Source organism: Paroedura picta, chromosome 7 (genome assembly GCF_049243985.1).
Source record: "Paroedura picta isolate Pp20150507F chromosome 7, Ppicta_v3.0, whole genome shotgun sequence".
NCBI lineage: Eukaryota > Metazoa > Chordata > Lepidosauria > Squamata > Gekkonidae > Paroedura > Paroedura picta.
This window is the reverse complement of record NC_135375.1, coordinates 97,577,324-97,587,156: the sequence shown is the minus strand read 5'-3', so window position 1 is coordinate 97,587,156 and position 9,833 is coordinate 97,577,324.

Genomic DNA, 9,833 nt, shown 5'->3' with positions numbered 1-9,833 from the left:
TCTCAACTCCCCGCACAGACCCAGGGCAAATTGGGCCTGTCTGCAACTGCAGTTTTCATTTGACGGGGAGACCGAGATGTGTAATCTTTATCATTTCTGGCCGAGATGTATATTTGTTCCGATACTCCGGCGCCTGTCCAAATTGTTTCACAAGGAACATGACCATCAAAGCTGCCTTCCAGGTGAGCACAATGCAAGTGTTCACAATTGCCAAAGCAGAAGAATAGCGTGCCGAAGTATCACTGAATTCGAAGTTGAATTTCTGGGGTGGAAAGCAAGAATCTCAACATGCTAGTCACGTGTGAAGTATATTACAAACAAGCACATACTCCGTGTGAAAAAAGAGAGAATCTTGTGATTCATGTAACCTCTGGACTGCAGCCCATGTTTGTTTTTTTAATCCAGCAATTTGGGAAACAAGCAGCTGGATTAATGTTCACCTTAGAGCTCCATGGCCAGAGATCTTGCAGGACGTCTCAACTTCACGCAAACCCATACAGTCACTTTGAAATCTTTAAGGCTGGTTCTTACATTTACTACAATTAAAGGATCTAGTTTTTCTCGGGTGCTGCAGGGGGGAAGCTCTTCATCGAAATGCTCTCCTACCCACATGAAATCCTGCGGAAGTAGTGAGATGTTTCATGAGGCAGCATTCAGAGATGCACACCTGAACCATCAGCCTGCAGTGAGACAACCCAGGAAAAACCTCACCCCTTGTCTCTGTTGCCTGCATTTACTGTGCCTCCAAGGGGTTTGATGCTGCTTGGTGAGAGAGGAGTGTTCCAGATTCAATGGCAATGTCATACAGAAGCTAGAGCAGTGATCCCCAATCCCTAGTTATGTGAAGGTTCCCCGGGAGTTACACGACCTTTCCAAGAACTTCAGATGTCCACTCACATCAAAATCACAAGATGTCATAGTCCCATTGTATACGGCACTGGTCAGACCACACCTGGAGTACTGTGTGCAGTTCTGGAGGCCTCACTTCAAGAAGGACGTAGATAAAATTGAAAGGGTACAGAGGAGAGTGCCGAAGATGATCTGGGGCCAAGGGACCAAGCCCTATGAAGATAGGTTGAGGGACTTGGGAATGTTCAGCCTGGAGAAAAGCAGGTTGAGAGGGGACATGATAGCCCTCTTTAAGTATTTGAGAGGTTGTCATTTGGAGGAGGGCAGGATACTGTTCCCGTTGGCTGCAGAGGAAAGGACACGCAGTAATGGGTTTAAACTACAAGTACAACGATATAGGCTAGATATCAGGAAAAAAATTTTCACAGTCAGAGTAGTTCAGCAGTGGAATAGGCTGCCTAAGGAGGTGGTGAGCTCCCCCTCACTGGCAGTCTTCAAGCACAGGTTGGATACACACTTTTCTTGGATGCTTTAGGATGCTTTGGGCTGATCCTGCATTGAGTAGGGGGTTGGACTAGATGGCCTGTATGGCCCCTTCCAACTCTATGATTCTATGATTCTATGATTCTATAACATCACTAGACATCACAGGAGCCCACTTCCCCTGTTGCTGAACAGGCCTCGTCTCTTTCTCCACAATGGGTATGGTTGATTGGTTGATTGGCAGACTCCCACATCTTACTTCCATGACCATTTCTCTGATGAAGTATGTCACCACTTCTGGGGGTACTTAAAGCCTGAAAAATGTAGAGGGGTTCCTCTACAGTCAAGAGGTTGAAAGCTCAGTGCTAGAGCCTGAGTCTTGGATCATCTATAGTTGTGTGCAATCCAGGAGCGACATCCCAGCATCACTGCAGCATTCCAAGAATTCTTGAGCGTGTTTTACTGCCTTGGATCCAGCGGAACATTCCTATGTGCAGATTGCTGCTCACTGAAGGCCACTTTCTTGCCTGCACTCTCCTGCTGGAGCCTGAAATGCCTCCCAAAATGCTGCTCCTACTGCACTCTATGGGCTCAAACCCTGCAGTCGATGGAAATAGTCCAAGTTTTGGTTGCATAATGCAGAAATCTGTCAAGAGAACTTGCTTGCCTTCTAAATCTTGATTGCTTTTGAGAAAAGATTCATAGGAACAAGATAGATAGATAGATGGATGGATGGATGGATGGATGGATGGATGGATGGATGGATGGATGGATGGAGGGGAGGGAGGGAGGACGGACGGACGGATATTGATCTATATCTATATCTATATCTATATCTATATCTATATCTATATCTATATCTATATCTATATCTATATCTATATCTCTATAAAGGTAAAGGTATCCCCTGTGCAAGCACCAGGTCATGTCTGACCCTTCGGGTGACGCCCTCTAGCGTTTTCATGGCAGACTCAATACGTGGTGGTTTGCTCCCAACCTCATGGGCAAAGCTTTCAGATGGCTGCCTTACCACTCTGCGCCACAAGAGGCTCTTGTATATATATATATATGCTTTAGGCTAATCTGGCATTAAGCAGCGGGTTGGACTAGATAGCCTGTATGGCACCTTCCAACTCTATGATTCTATTGTAGATTGACAATACATTTATTTTTGTTTATTTAAATTTATAAGGTATCCTCTCCACTCGAGCAACTTATAGCCAACAATACATTAAAATTACAGTTTAAACAATTCTAAAATCGTTCTATAAATTCTGCTATAGCTATAAAACCAGAACCCAGGGTATGAAAAAGATCTCAATACAGTAGGGAGGCCAACTAGGTGTTGATATTTTGATATTTTACTGGCCTCAACTGTAGGCCTGTGAAACCAAAGAGCTCTGTTGTGGAACTGAATCAGCCCCAACAAGGCCATGACGTTTTCTAGGAGCTCATTCCACCAGGCAGGAGCCAGGGCCAAAAAAGCCCTGGCTCTGGTTGAGGCCTGCTGAATTTCTGTGAGACTGTGGACCACTACCCTGTTTGCATTAATTGAGTGCAAGGCTTTCCAGGGGACATTTTTGGAGAGGCGGTCCCATAGCTATGCAAGGCCCAGGCTAAAATGAAAGGCTTTATTTTATCACATTGAGTATTCCAGCTTAAAAAAAAAATGTACATAAAACATCTTGCTACTTACTTGGTTAATGAACAACAACCCTGCTTGCTACTTTCAAAGCTTTGGCCAGATAATTTCTGTGCACCAGAATGGGTTTTAAGAGGTGTGCCTTACTCCATGGAGGAGCATTAGACTGGGGCGATAGAATGGTACATTTGCAATCATATGTTTGCACACGTAAGTATTCCCTTGAGATTACACTATCAAATCTGTATGGGCTTTTCTGCATTATCATCTCCTTGCTTGTGTCTGTTTCCTTGGGGAGAGGGGTTGTGTTCCACGTATGTTTTTTGCCCTCTAGTGGTCGATTCGATATAATAGTGGTTTATGTCCTGCATAAAAACCTGCAATCTAAATCTGCATGGAGATATGCCAGACATAACCCGGCCACTAGAGGGAGAAAAATGCACATGGAATAAATGTCCCCCCCCAGGAATTTTCACATGAAGAAGAGCTAGCTTTTTGTACCCTGCTTTTTACTACATGGAGTCCCAATACGGCTTACAAACACTTTCCCTTTCCTCTCTCCACAACAGACATCCTGTGAGGTATGTGGAGCTGCAAGAGCTCTAAAAGAACTGTGAAAACAGCTCTAAGAGAACTGTGATTGGCTCAAGGACACCCAGATGGCTGCATGAGGAGGAGTGGGGGATCAAACCCGGTTCTCCAGATTAGAGGCCTCTGCTCTTAATCACTATACATTGCTGGCTGTCACATGAAGGAAATGAGAACACATCATAGCCCTATGTCATAACCAATGACTATATAAACTCTTCTTGCAGAGAGCTATATGACATGCTATTTGTATATATATATTTTCTTTCATAAGTGGCCTTGGTGGGGCTTACTGAACTTATCCAGCCTGGTTGAAAGTAATAATTAAAAGTAATAATTGAAATAATTGAAATAATAAAAGTAATAATTGAAGGTAATAATTCAAGTTTGCCAATAAGCAGAGGGGAGAGAAACAAAATATTTTGAATCATAGAGTTGGAAAGGACCTCCAGGGTCATCTAGTCCAACCCTCTGTACAGTGCAGGAATTCACAACTACCTGCCCACCCACGGTCACCCCAATTTTATGCCCAAATGATCTTTCCACCCAAAATCTCCAGAATCCAGCCTGGCCTGGAGGAAATTCACCCACCATCCCACAGTGGCGACCAGCAATTCCCTGGGCATGCAAGGAAGGGCCACAAGAGACAAACTGAAGCTGAAACAAGCTGGCCTTTTCAGAAGAAATTGGCCTTTTCAGAAGAAATTGGCCTTTTCAAAACTTTTCATGTCACAGAAAGCCTGCGCGTTTGTTTACTCTTAGTGAAACCGAAGCGGCGGCGTTCGGCCATGCACTTTGCAATGACCAATCCCCTGCTCAAAAAACGTCAGCCCAAGTCCTGAACAATCACTAAGAATCATCTATTCCCTGTATCTGAAGAAGTGTGGAGCGTGCCTGCACACAAAAGCCTGTACCGCAGACAAAACTTTGTTGGTCTTAAAGGTGCCACTGGGCTCAAACTTTGTTCTGCTGCTTCAGACCAACACGGCTGCCCACCTGAATTAATCATTTATTCAGATACTGAAACAACGAGAGATTAATTGGAGGTCTTGAGATAGAGATAAAATGAAGGCAACTCAAACTCCTCCAGGTCAGGGGCCGCTGAGACTGGAGAATTCAACAGATCAGAGAATTCAACAGAGACAGGGAAAGAGGGAACATGATTTTTCCGCTCTCTGCCATCTGTGCATGTGCCCAAAGGCATATTTTGATTGCGTTATCTGCTGAGCCATTCCTTGCCTGGACGATAAAGCTATACGCTAGCTCAACCCAACATTCAGGGGTAGTCAAACTGCGGCCCTCCAGATGTCCATGGACTACAATTCCCAGGAGCCCCCTGCCAGCATTTGCTGCTGGGAATTGGGAATTATAGTCCATGGACATCTGGAGGGCCGCAGTTTGACTACCCCTGCAACATATGTATGGACGAGCCGGCCCTATTGTTGAGAAATTTAGCTCGTCTCTAATCTAAACAACCACTTATGTTTCTAAAACCAGTATTCATGGGAATTATAGGCAGCAAACCAGCTCCAAATGTTTGGCTGCGGAACAAGTCTACGTTCACCCGAGCAGCACATAGCCAAAAACTGACTCAAAGAATGATTCATATGACTTATAGAGTGGCAGCAGACTTTGCCGTGAACACATTGGACAGGTGAATGCACTGTGTTCGGCAGCCAAAACCACCCATGAGCTAAACATCTGATCTTTTTGCTTGTCTGCTGTTAGCCTCCAATGGCTCTTGAGCGGCTTTGCATCTGTTTGAGGAGGGGGCTTTGGTTTCATGGTGGAACATCTGCTTTGCATATGCGGAAGGTCCCAGATTCAATCCCTTGCACCTCCAGGTAATCTTTTCGCACACACTGAACAGCAAAACTTAAATCAAATGAATTCAGCATGGGGGAAGGGAAATGGATGCCTCATTTCAGTAACTATAAACCTACAGAACCACAGTAGTAATGCATACAATGAATTATAAACACAAGGCAATAATTGTGCATAGACTTCCTGATACCATGCCACAAACTGTATATATACAGGCTAGTGCATTGACTTTTAACTAAAAGGTAAAGGTATCCCCTGTGCAAGCACCGAGTCATGGGTACTAATGACAACTCTGAAGATATTTAGGTTTCTAAAGGCTGTAAGTCCAATATTTCTGTTGTATTTGTTTATCAATATACAATGTTGAATTTTGTAGGACTAATTAGCAAACAGATACCATTGATTATATGTTTATGATATTGAAGCAAAGACATAGTTTGTGGCATTCCATTGGTAAGTGCCCAGTAGTTGCCTTATGCTTATAATTCATCATAATTTCAGTAACTGGCAATCCGGTAAATCCACTTAAGAGAGCTTAACTGCTATAATGGTCTAAATGACTGCAAATAAAGACTTGACTTATGAGAGCTATAGCACTCAAAACTTTCTTCTTCTGAATAACAGTGCTAGGAGGCAACATCAGTCTCTTGACCAGATTGGTGTAGTGGTTAGGAGCGCTGATTTCTAATCTGGTGAGCTAGGTTTGATTCCCTGGCTCACCAGAAAGTGAAGGCGAATGTAAGCCGCTTTAACACTCCTTTGGGTAGAGAAAAGCAGCATATAAGAACCAACTCTTCTTCTTCTTCAGTGATATCAGGGCTCTCTCAGCCTCACCTCCCTCACAGGGTGTCTGCTGTGGGGAGAGGAAAGGGAAGGTGGTTGTAAGCCGCTTTGAGACTCCTTCGAGTAGAGAAAAGCGGCATATAAGAATCAACTCTTCTTCTCTATAGTCAGTTCATTGGCCCTCCGGTTCAGTTTGCCAACTGTGGGTTGGGAAATACCTGCAGATTTGAGAGGGGCAAGGCCAGAGGAGATCAGGGATTCATTTTGGGTATAATGCCCTAGTCTCTCTTCCAAAGCTGCCATTTTCTCCAATTAACTGATCTCTGTTGCCTGCAGATCAGTTGTAATAGATGGAGATCTCCAGCCACTGCTAGGAGGTTGAAGATGAAGAAAAGCTGTGACCACAGCTGTATAATAAAGTCTCTTTTAATCCAGTTATGAAGTCTCAATGAACATATTCTATAGTATAGGAATATACACTCATTTTCAAAAGACCAAGCTTTCCAGAGTGGCTTGCTCCTACATACATAAATCATATTATTATTATTATTATTATTATTAGTAGTAGTAGTAGTAGTAGTAGTAGTAGTATACATCTTGAACACATAATACAAGAATTTTATATTATGACTACATATTAAATGAATATTAAATGAAGCTAACTTCTACCTACCTCAGTCAATATATTCAAAATATTTCTATTGACCACTGTTCTCAACTTTTTTAAATACTGGAAATGTCCTATAATATAAAAAGGTCCATTATGTACAATCTTCACCATATACGGTCGCATTACATACATTTAATGACTTAATTGAGTTAATGAAATGGGTTGTATCATGTTATAGGGAATCAGAAATTGGTAACTGGTTTTGTAAATGATGGTCAAGTAAGTTAGTTAGTGGTTCTAAAAAAGATGCATGTTGTGGAACGATTGGTCTAAGTGGGGGTGGTAAAATATGCTTGTGACTCTTAGGTACTCCATAAAACAGTTAGAGGCAGGGCTTCTTCAGTGGTGGCTCTCCATCTCTGGCCCTCTCTCTTGCTGGTTCACATGGCATCTCCTCTATAGGTACTTAGCCACCGGAAGGAGGCATTCTTGCCTGCCTGAGCTTTTAAGTGAATTCTTTTCTCTCCCCATTCTCCACCTTTTACTAGGCTGTTTCACATCCAGTTGCATCTTTTATGGCTTCTGTGTGCTGCTGAGGGTTTTTTTTTAATGATATCTGTCTTGCTTGCTCGTATGTCATTTTATCTGTTGAACTTTATGCTATGGGTTTTTAAACTGTAAAGTTTATTTTAGTGTTGCCTGAATTAGCTTTATAGAGCCCTTTAAAGCTTGAATGGTTCTGTTTTGTTTTATGGTGTGAGCCATTTTAAGCAGTTTTCTAGGAGAAGTGGCATCTAAATCTTCTAAATACATGGAATCATATGCCTGTGAAGGAACCCACACCAGGCAATTGGCTGCAGGGTGCTTCATTTTCCATAAGAAGGAAGGAAGTGGAAACAGTGAGTAGCTCATGATTGTACTACATATCAGTGCAATGAGCTTGACCCCTGATTATGGTGGCTCAGTCTGTCTCCAAGTGACAAAAGAGTCATGTTTCTTAATGGCTGGAGGTCAGGGATCCCCAACAGTGTGCCCGTGGGCGCTAGACACCCGTAGACACCTTTTCTGGTGCCCACCAACTAGTTCAAGGAAGTGAGTTGTTAGGTAGGGCTATTGCCCAACAAGGTTTCTGATTGGCTACAGGAAATTTGATGGGCTATACTCTACCTGTATCTTTAAATGTTGCTTTGGCAGCAGCTGCCACCATAGCCCAAGGATCTATACTGGGTTACTGGAGTTAAGCTGTGCTTGTCATTTTGTGGCTTGCTCCACCTCCTGTGGCAGCCATTTTTGGCAACCATTCTGTTGCCACAGCCATTTTGCGGCAGCCATTTTGTTGCCATAGCCATTTTGTGGCAGCCATTTTGTGGCAGCCATTTTGTGGCAGCCATTTTGTGGCAGCCATTTTGTGGCAGCCATTTTGTGGCAGCCATTTTGTTGTCACACCCACTATGCCATGTCAGAATTCCAAAGGTGCCCACAGGCTCAAAAAGGTTGAGGATTCCTGTCATCCTTAATGGCTCCAGTCAAGGAACTCCTCAGAGCTTTTGGGGATGGCTCAACTGATGGGAATGGGCCGGTATGTGTCTGTGTGATTTGCAAGCATAGTTTGGATGCTGGAAGAGAAAGTAGCAAACAAACTATTCTGAAAAACTTGGGGGAATGGCACAGTGTGGTACAGTGGTTCCAGGCTATGACCTGGATGCCAAGCTTCTAATCCCTGCTCTGCCAAAGAATCTTGCTAGGTGGCCCTCAACTTAACCTCCCACACAGGGTTGTTGTGAGGATAAAACAGAGGCAAGAAAAATGATGTAAGCCCCTTTGAGCCCCCATGGAGGTAAAAGGCAGGGAAGGAAGGACTCCCTGGAGAAGAGCCTAATGCTGGGAGCGATTGAGGGCAAAAGAAGAAGGGGACGACAGAGAATGAGGTGGCTGGATGGAGTCACTGAAACAGTCGGTGTGAACTTAAATGGAATCCGAGGAATGGTAGAGGACAGGAAGGCCTGGAGGGTCATTGTCCATGGGGTCGTGATCGGTTGGATACAACTTCGCACCTAACAACAACAACAATCCCTCTCCAAGGTTCTGGTTTGGGGAGGCTGACCTGATGGCCTGTCAGAATGCTTCCAAGCCTCCTCCTGTACATTTGGAAGAAAAGTAAATACAACCAAGATTCCATCAGCCTTCTGTGCTCACTCTTCCAAGGAGAAGTGTTGGAATGTCTCACTAGTTGGAGAAGAGGGCAGTGCAGGACACCCAGGTTCTTTTTGATGGTGTGCTGCCACCATGCTGAAAGAACACCACGTACCTCTTCTATGTTGGAACATGCAAGATCTGCAGTATGCATGATTAAACAGAATATGGAGAATGTCCTGCAGGGGGCATCAGAGGAAATGTGTATTTAGCATAGTTTAGCTTAGGAACTTCTTGGTATTTTTCAAATATTCTCCTCCAGCATCTGGATCGGTTCATTGGAGACTTCCTGCTTTGAGCGCACTTCCTCCCTGCTTGCCTCCAGAGCAGAATAACAGAATAAATGCAGAACAGATCTGTTAGTCCTCTCTCCTCTTTTTATAGAAAGTTTGTTTTTCTTCTTAATAAAACTATTTTGTTCTTTTAAGCCCCCTGATGCTGCAGACTCCTTTGCACATTTAAACTCTGCCAACATCACAACATACGTGTGTTCTCTCTGTTCGTTTGTCGATCATGTGGAGCGGCCCTCTGTCAGTTTCCTTTGGCTGTCTCAGTAATGCTGTCCGAAAACCAGTTGTCTCTGGTTTTCCCCTTTCTCTAACCAAGCCTTTCCAAATGAGCCAGATGCTACCCACATCTGTACTTCTGCCTTGACATATGGCCTTCCCCTCCCCCCAGATGGATGGTGCTGAGTTCTGAGATTTATCAGGCACACAGTTTGGAAAGTTTCCCTGGGTAGCATGCAAAGAACCTGCTGGGTTACAAAATGAGCCAGGTAAATATCATTAAGCGCTTACAAAATATTCATGATAGTTTTTAAATGGATCCTTAGAGGTATGGAGGGGGGGGGGACACAAACAG